At 44.7% G+C, this 7881-nt stretch overlaps 1 pseudogene; it reads right to left on the minus strand.

Moving 5' to 3' along the window:
• Positions 1 to 508: 508 nt before the first annotated feature.
• Positions 509 to 6042, minus strand: LOC136468548 (uncharacterized; annotated as a pseudogene).
• Positions 6043 to 7881: the final 1839 nt, after the last annotated feature.

Here is a 7881-nt window from a genome sequence, read left to right on the forward strand (position 1 = left end):
CAATAATACACTTGATTTGTCTCGAATTTGTTCCCATTTAGCCAGATTGTCCGTGGTCCTTTCCATTCAATCTCGTCGACTTGATCCACCTCGATTTGCTGCTCTTGCACATCTCCCTCGCTCCCCTGATTTGGGAAAACTCCTCCAATGTCCGTCTCCAACTCTGATTCCATCCTATCTTTGCCCGTGTTATGGAGTATAACAGCTGCTGCAGACGTGGTGGAAAAATTAGTAGAACAAAACTTTTGCTCTTTAATATTAGGTAGATACAGAAAAGAAAATGATGCAAAATGTCTTTTTTTTAGATGTAATGTCTTCACAGAAGCAACCAAGCACTCATTAAGTAGATGGTAAAAACACACTTGTTATACCAATCTGATAACAACACAAAGTTACCACACCTGACTTCCTGTTGGCCCACTCATATATAGACAATATGACGAAGTCAGTTTAAGACACGATGGCCGATCCCTTCCACGAATGTGTAGCCAACCGAAAAGCTACCGGCCTATAATCCACGAGGCAAAGTTGACCAGGTTACCTTCGCTGAGATCAACGCAAAATCAGTCCGTCTCTCTTGAGTAGCATGTCCATGCTTGTTCGCCTTAAACGAATAGCTGTGTTCATCAGCAGGGGTGGACGAGCCAGCTCCTACCCTGAACTTCAAATCCATCCAAGTATCCATCACTACGGCAACCACAGACCTCTTCAAGCTGCGTGACTCATTGACACGACCATCAAAGATTCTGATTTCTTCAGGCAACTCGCTTACAAAACAACCGAGACAGAGATCGAAACTCCTCTGCACGTCTGATATGAGAATTTCTATGGTCGCCTCGACTGCACTGTCAAGACGTGATGCGGTCATGTCGACTGCGCCACAATCGCCGTCGATTCGACTCGTCAAGGCAAGGCAATTGCTTGTGTCTATGTCATCCATGATTGCTACAACGTCAATCAGCTTTAGATCATCTTGTTCTTGTTTGCCCGTCTTGATTTTCATGTCATATTCAAGTAAAATAGTGCCCAATATATGTATCCCTCGCTTAGGACCAGCCATGTTGATGAAAGAACCCTACAAATTAATGTTATTTAAAATTCATATAAAGTAAGCAATATCTAAAGCCAAATACTTGAGTTTCACTTGTAACAATGTTCACTTCAAAACCAATGTCCTAGCAATATACTAATATGCAATTTGGCACAATACAGCACAAAATACAGTATACAACCAAAAAAATAGCTAAGAAATTCGTAATATAAACATAAAACAACCAAAAGCACGACAAATATTTTTATAGCTTTTAAAATTCAAAAAATAAGTTTGTAACTTCATAAATTACTATATAAATTGTTCTAAGACATCAATGGAAGATCATAATACTAGTCCAGCTTCCTCATGCTACCTAACAAATATTAACAACAATGATTCCACCAACACATTACATATATACTTCCAAAAGATATATTGTTTCAAAAATATTGATGCTCGCAACAGAGAATTCCGGGCCAAATATATGATGTGCAGATGTGACGGCGGTAACGACAGAGGTATAGGCAGTGGCCTCTGACTTCGCAGGCTATAGCCATAGCCACCAATAGGGTAGGAGTGAGGTTTCCCCCTCGCCTCCCTATTTTGTTGGAGGAGATAGGGAACAGATTGATCTTTTACTTGTCTCAGGTTTTGCCAATCTGCTTACATAGGCCTCCGGCCAATAAACTCCATAATTCAAGCCTAAATTATCTCAATCAAATCTTCTACTAGCCTATCCTTGGCCACTTTCCTGGCCGGCTGGCGCCTTGGCCCTCTTTCCTTTCCTTGTGTACTGGTTGCCCCACATAACAGCAGACAATATATGAGTTACTCCCTCAGTTCTAAATTATAAGTTGCTTTGATTTTTTTTAGTACATCCATTTTGCTATGCATCTAGATATAATATAATGTCTAGATGCATAACAAAATGAATGAACCAAAAAAGTTAAAGCGACTTATAATTTGGAACGGAGGGAGTAACTAATGGGAGCTTACGGTGTTCTAGGTGGCAGGCAGTCACATACGTTAGCGTTGATGTCCTTGAAGAAGGCTTCATGTTGTGGGCCAAAGATTGCTAAATTGTCGACTACTCTTTATTTTTGAAGTACAAAAAAAAACCCTTAAACGCTAGCAGCCCCAACAGGACACCCAGCAATCACAAAGAACACACTCGTGCACAGTGGTTTGGACTTTGGAAGCTCGAAAATGACTTAGGGCATGTACAACCCGCATATGGGGTTCGTCTCTAAGTACCTCAAATCTATCATATAGATAGGTATAAAGATAGGTCATACAACCCATAAACAGGGTCCGTCTCTAAGCTATTTAATGCTTTACATGTAGCTAGGATTTACACCGCATACACCATTTTATTATGTGGCTATTTGATAGAAAATATATCAAGGATAAATAAGAGCAACATGATACCAAAGAAAGCATGCCATATAGGAACATCCCGAGTTGCCACTGCTTCAAAGATCATAGTAGCAAAGCTCTATTCACATTAAAAAATAGTAATGCACCATAATCAGACAACAGCTAGCATCCTGATAGAATAGCAGCACATTTAGAAAATAGCAGCACATATAGGATAAAGTTCACATTCAGATAGGATAAAGTTCCTGGACAGTAGGATAATAGTTGCTACAACATTCATAGCTGCAAGTCCTCATAGCCCAGGGTTTTGCAATAAAGCTAACAGGATGATGATGTTCATAGCCGTTCACAGCAAGCTTAATTTCAATCTCCACGGCAGCAGTCTTCACAGCAACTTTACATCAGCTTCACACTGTACACATTCAGAAAAATAGCACATTCAGAAAAATCACAGTGCTCACATGCTTGCTCTAAGTGAAGATTCAGAAAACTAGCTCACAAAATTGGCACTCAACTGAAGATAGGATCATAGTAGTACTATATGCAGATTTAACTATATCTGGTCTAGCATCTAGCCCTGGCGTAAGCATCACTGTAAACAAAGGGGGTGCACATCAAAGAAATCTTAAACTGATAGCATATAGCAATCGAAGCAAATACTAGTAGGTACTATAAGCAGCAGCACGCATCTCTGTCAAAGTTGGGGAAGCCGCCTCCGCTGAATCCATCGATGGACGATGGCGCCGTGTCTCTGTCAAACATATTTGAGCTTCGATTGCACTGTCAAACAAAATAGCGCATCTCTGTCAAACAATCCCAGGGACTGACACTGACCTGCTCAGGGCGGAGCTCACCCGCGTGGCTCCCGGTGGCCAGGGCGGAGCGGCGGAGGTTGCCTGCGCGGCTCACGACGGCCGGGGCAGAGCTCACCCGTTCGCAGCCCACGGTGCGTGGAGCTGGCCCGCACGTCCCGCGGCGGCATGGCGGAGGTCGGCGCGAGCAGCTTGCAGCGCGGCCCGCGGCGGCCGCGGCGGAGGTCGCCGTGCGCAGCCCACGGCGCGGCGGAGCTCGACTGCGCTGCTCGCAACGGCTAGGACGCCCAACATCCCCCCACGCGCGCGAATACCAGATTCAGTGTGTGCCCGCGTGGGATCCGCATCCTTCGGCGAGTCGAGAAGACGACTCCTACAACGCTGCTTCAGCAGGCGATTCGGCTTCGGAGCACGGGCCCTCGCCGTCGCCTCGCGAGGCGACGGGGCAACCGTCTGCAAGCTGAACGAGGGTGTATTTTGCAAAAACGGTAACAAAGAGATGGGGGAAGAGACGCCGTTGTACGTGCCCTTAGCATTTTCTGATTTTTCAGCACTACATATACATAGCCATGAATAATCACCCTTTTATTGTCCCTAACCACTAAGCTAAAATCCTGCTGGCACTAATTTCTCTGAACCTGGATTAGGTAGCACAGAAGGTTTATTGCTGAAACCCCTAAACTTCCAAACCTTGGGTAGTCCAGGCCTGGTTCCGCCACTGTTTATAAATTATAACAGAGTACACCCTCCATTGTTTTTATGTAAGTAGCAACCCAGAGTCGAAAACTTCGATCAAAGTTTGTTGGAGCACATGATACTTAGTTTCATCATTTAGATCTGTTGTTCCCATAGTAAATCACCATTTCACAATATAAGACCTTGGTATGACAGTGGGCTTATAAAATCTAAAGTACTATGTTGCAATTCTCAGACATATTAATCACATGGAAGCATCTTTTTGCAGCTAACACCAAGTTACATGGGGTATATTAACGCAGGAGCAGCCTATGCCTCTTAAATAATTGAAGAACATAGTAAATACAACATTCACTCTATCTCAACTTCAATGATATAAAAGAGATTAAGTGGCTGTATGCCATCGAGTATGTATGGATCCAATCTCAAACGATCTATATGCAAGTGAGTTTGGCCTTAAATTGTGAAATAACTTAAGTAATTTAAAACAAGGAATAAGTCAACCACTCAAGTATTGCGATTCACATACTTAACCCATTGAAAAAAAACGTCAGATTCTGAAATTGCCTCCGGAGATTGTATTGAATACTTTAAATTACTAGATACATGGTCTATACTTGAGGGGATTGAGTAGACAAGCACCAATACCTGGGGTTGTTACTAGACTTTTTCCTTGAAATAATTGCAGATAAGTATGGATGCGCACCTGCTCCACGATGATGGGATCATCCCTGATAACATTGACCACATAATTAAGTAATGGATCAAGTTCATCCCGTACTGCTATGTATCAATACAGTTCAACTGAAGCACACTCCACAGGAATTTTAGCCAACTTTAAAGAGAAAATTTGCAACATGCGAGAAGTTGTGTGCACTGTGCAAGTTCCATCACTGATATTGTAATTTGCTGGACCTGATAACATCATTGCCTCCAAACGAGCTTTCAAAAGAAAAAAGAACACAAGTTATATTGTGATAGGAAATCAATCACTAAACAAGTACTTGTCATATGAAAAGTACACATGCCACTAGAGGATTCCATGGCCCTATTGAAAATTTCATTTCATATAGGTGGGAACTATCTATGTTATTTTTATTAGGGAAATTTCGCTCCCTTAGAAACGTTTCCTTTCAGGTAAACCCAAAGAATAAGAGAGTAATACTTAATCACCTCATAAAGAAGAAAGATCCATTGTACTCCCCCAAAGTATTTCATAACCCTCTAAACTATTTCTCGATTTACTGTACAGCTATACCCCAACAACTATTAAAACAAGGCATTGGGCCCTTAACAAAATTTGTGTTCTTCTATTTCTCTTTCTAGAAGTTCACTTATAAGTTAACACTTTCTAGACAATTGGGAAACTTTAAGGACACCAAATGTTACAAACTCCAATCTGTGAAGCCACAATGGTTACATGCCTCTTACTCTGTAAAGACCTAATAATGCAATCCCTTAGTTACATTTGATAATATTTCATTGAAGATGTAGCAACACAAGGAATGGCGATGATCTATGCTTGACACAGCACACAGTTCCATGGATAATTAATTGAAGCCCCCAACATTCAGATAGGCACAGGAGGGGTAAGCTCCATTCAAGTAAACAAAGTAAAAGCAAACATTAACCTTGGTTCTGCAGAGAATATATACCAGTTGATCTTATAACCTGGAAAATGTAAATAAAAATGAGAAAAAAACATACCAATCACTTACTCTCGTTACGGTCTGCAATATGGTACTCTTTTTTCCATATACACGAGCCCTGGAAAATAGAACCATCACGGTGGCCGCTTGCTGGAAGTATAAACATAGGGGCTACAGAGTCAGCATGGCATGGAGGAGGGTTCTCTGCTACACAACTTGCATCTTCTTCCTCATCACTGGACAGCTTACAGCCTCTTGGGTCCACAGCTCCTCCTGCTGTATCATCAGGTTCGCCATCAATGACCTCCAAGGTAGCAGCATCTTCATTGCAGAAAATAACATCAACACTTGCTCTCCTCTCATCTTCACCATGGGCAGCATAACGAGTAATGAACTCCTTGGGAGAAGGGATGTGCGGTCGCCTATCGTGTTTACCCGGTTCGTCCTCGCCTCTTATCCCACAATCGCTGGCCATGTTCCGATAACCATGAGTAAATCTATCACAAAAGGACAAACCAGATGGTTTTCTGGTAATGCTCCTACTCGAACGTCCGATGTTTCGGACACGCGTCAGAAAACGATTCGACCGACGTCTCGTCTTATCCGCCCGCTCGACGCCCACCCCATCCCCATCCCGTGTCCGCGTGCTTCACTTCTCTCGCTCTTCTCGCCCTCTCCTCCTCCCAGCTCCTCCACTCTCTCGCTCTGCTCGCGCGCCGCCGCCCCTCCCTCCCTCCGCGACATACATGCCGCGACGGCGGTGGCTTCCGGCGAGCCGCCCCTCCCTCCCTTCCTCCGTCCCTCCCTCCCTCCCTCCATGACCTCCATGCCACCAGAGAGGAGGGCGGTGGGGGCGGCTTCCGTCGAACTACCCCTCCCTCCCTCCCTCGCTCTGCGACCTCCATGCAACCGGAGAGGAGGGCGACGGCGGCGGCTTCCGGCGAGGTAGGTGGGTCCTTCTCTGGATCTGAGCCCTCATTCTCCTCCTCCTCCTCTCTCCTTCCACCTCATCTTGATTTGAGCTCTCCTCCTCCTCCTCTGGATCTGAGGGACGCGGCGGTGGCTAGGGTTCCGGCGAGCTCTATTGCAGTAGGCTTGCTTTACTGTTGCAACAAATAATATTTCTTTATTGCATTAGTTTTTTTATGTTGCATCTCGCATTGAGCCTTTTATTTATGTTGTTGCAATAGTGTCGTTTTGCTGTTGCAACAAGCAATATTTCTTTGTTGCATTAGTCTTTTTTTTTTCTAATGTTGCATCTCGCATTGCATTTTTGTTTCTGTTGTTGCAATAGTGTTGTTTCGCTGTTGCAACAAGTTTTTTTCTTTGTTGCATTGGTCTTTTCTTCCCTGATGTTGCATCTCGCACTGTGCTTTTGTTTTCTGTTGTTGCAGTAGCTTTGGTTTGCTGTTGCAATAAGTAATTTTTCTTTGTTGCATTAGTCTTTTTTTTCTGATGTTGTATCTCGCATTGCGCTTTTGTTTCTGTTGTTGCATTAGCTTTGGTTTGCCGTTGCAAGAAGTATTTTTTCTTTGTTGCATTAGTATTTTTTTTTTCTGATGTTGCATCTCGTATTGCAGTAGCTTTGTTGTGTTGTTGCAGTCGCTCTTTTTCTGATGTTGCAGTAGACTTGTTCTGATGTTTCACCTCGTATTGCACTTTGTTTGATGTTGCAAACAATTTTCTGATGGGAGTGCATTGGGGGCGGGCGAGGTTTGGGGCGAATGGGAAACCTGTTCTATTCGATCCGTTCCGTGCGCGGGGGTGGGCGAGGTTGGGGGCGGGCGGGTTCCGTGCGCGTTGGGGGCGGGCGGGTTCCGTGGGCGGGGAGCGGAGGAAGGGCGGTTCCGATCTCAGTTCTGTTCCGTGCGGGCGGGTGGGCGTGATCCCATGCGGGAGGGCGAGGCGCGGTACGAAGGGCTCGGCGTCCTTGCGTCCACGGCACCGTCCGATGGATCGGTATCTATCGGACGTCTGGGCGCCAGATGTCGTCAGTCAGGAATCGGAATCGTAATGTATTAAGTCTAATCCTGAAATTGATTTCTATTTTTTTTACAGAAACTAAAGGCGAAAACTTTAGCATCAGGACAGAGAACACACCGTGGAACATGAACATGACAAGCAGTTGGATCGGGAGGCGCCATGGGTGGAGGAGCTTCAGCTTCTCGTCGTGCAAGCGCTAGTGACCACCAGCGAGGGACAGAGAAGATGGAAGAGAAGGGGGGCCGCGAGGGAGAGGAGAGGCGGTGCATTTTTGGGGACAGGAGAGTGGCGATGCTAGGGTGTCGGATGCGAGAGGATCGTCGGAGGAGAC

This window comes from Miscanthus floridulus, chromosome 8 (assembly GCF_019320115.1).
Source record: "Miscanthus floridulus cultivar M001 chromosome 8, ASM1932011v1, whole genome shotgun sequence".
NCBI classification, from domain to species: domain Eukaryota; kingdom Viridiplantae; phylum Streptophyta; class Magnoliopsida; order Poales; family Poaceae; genus Miscanthus; species Miscanthus floridulus.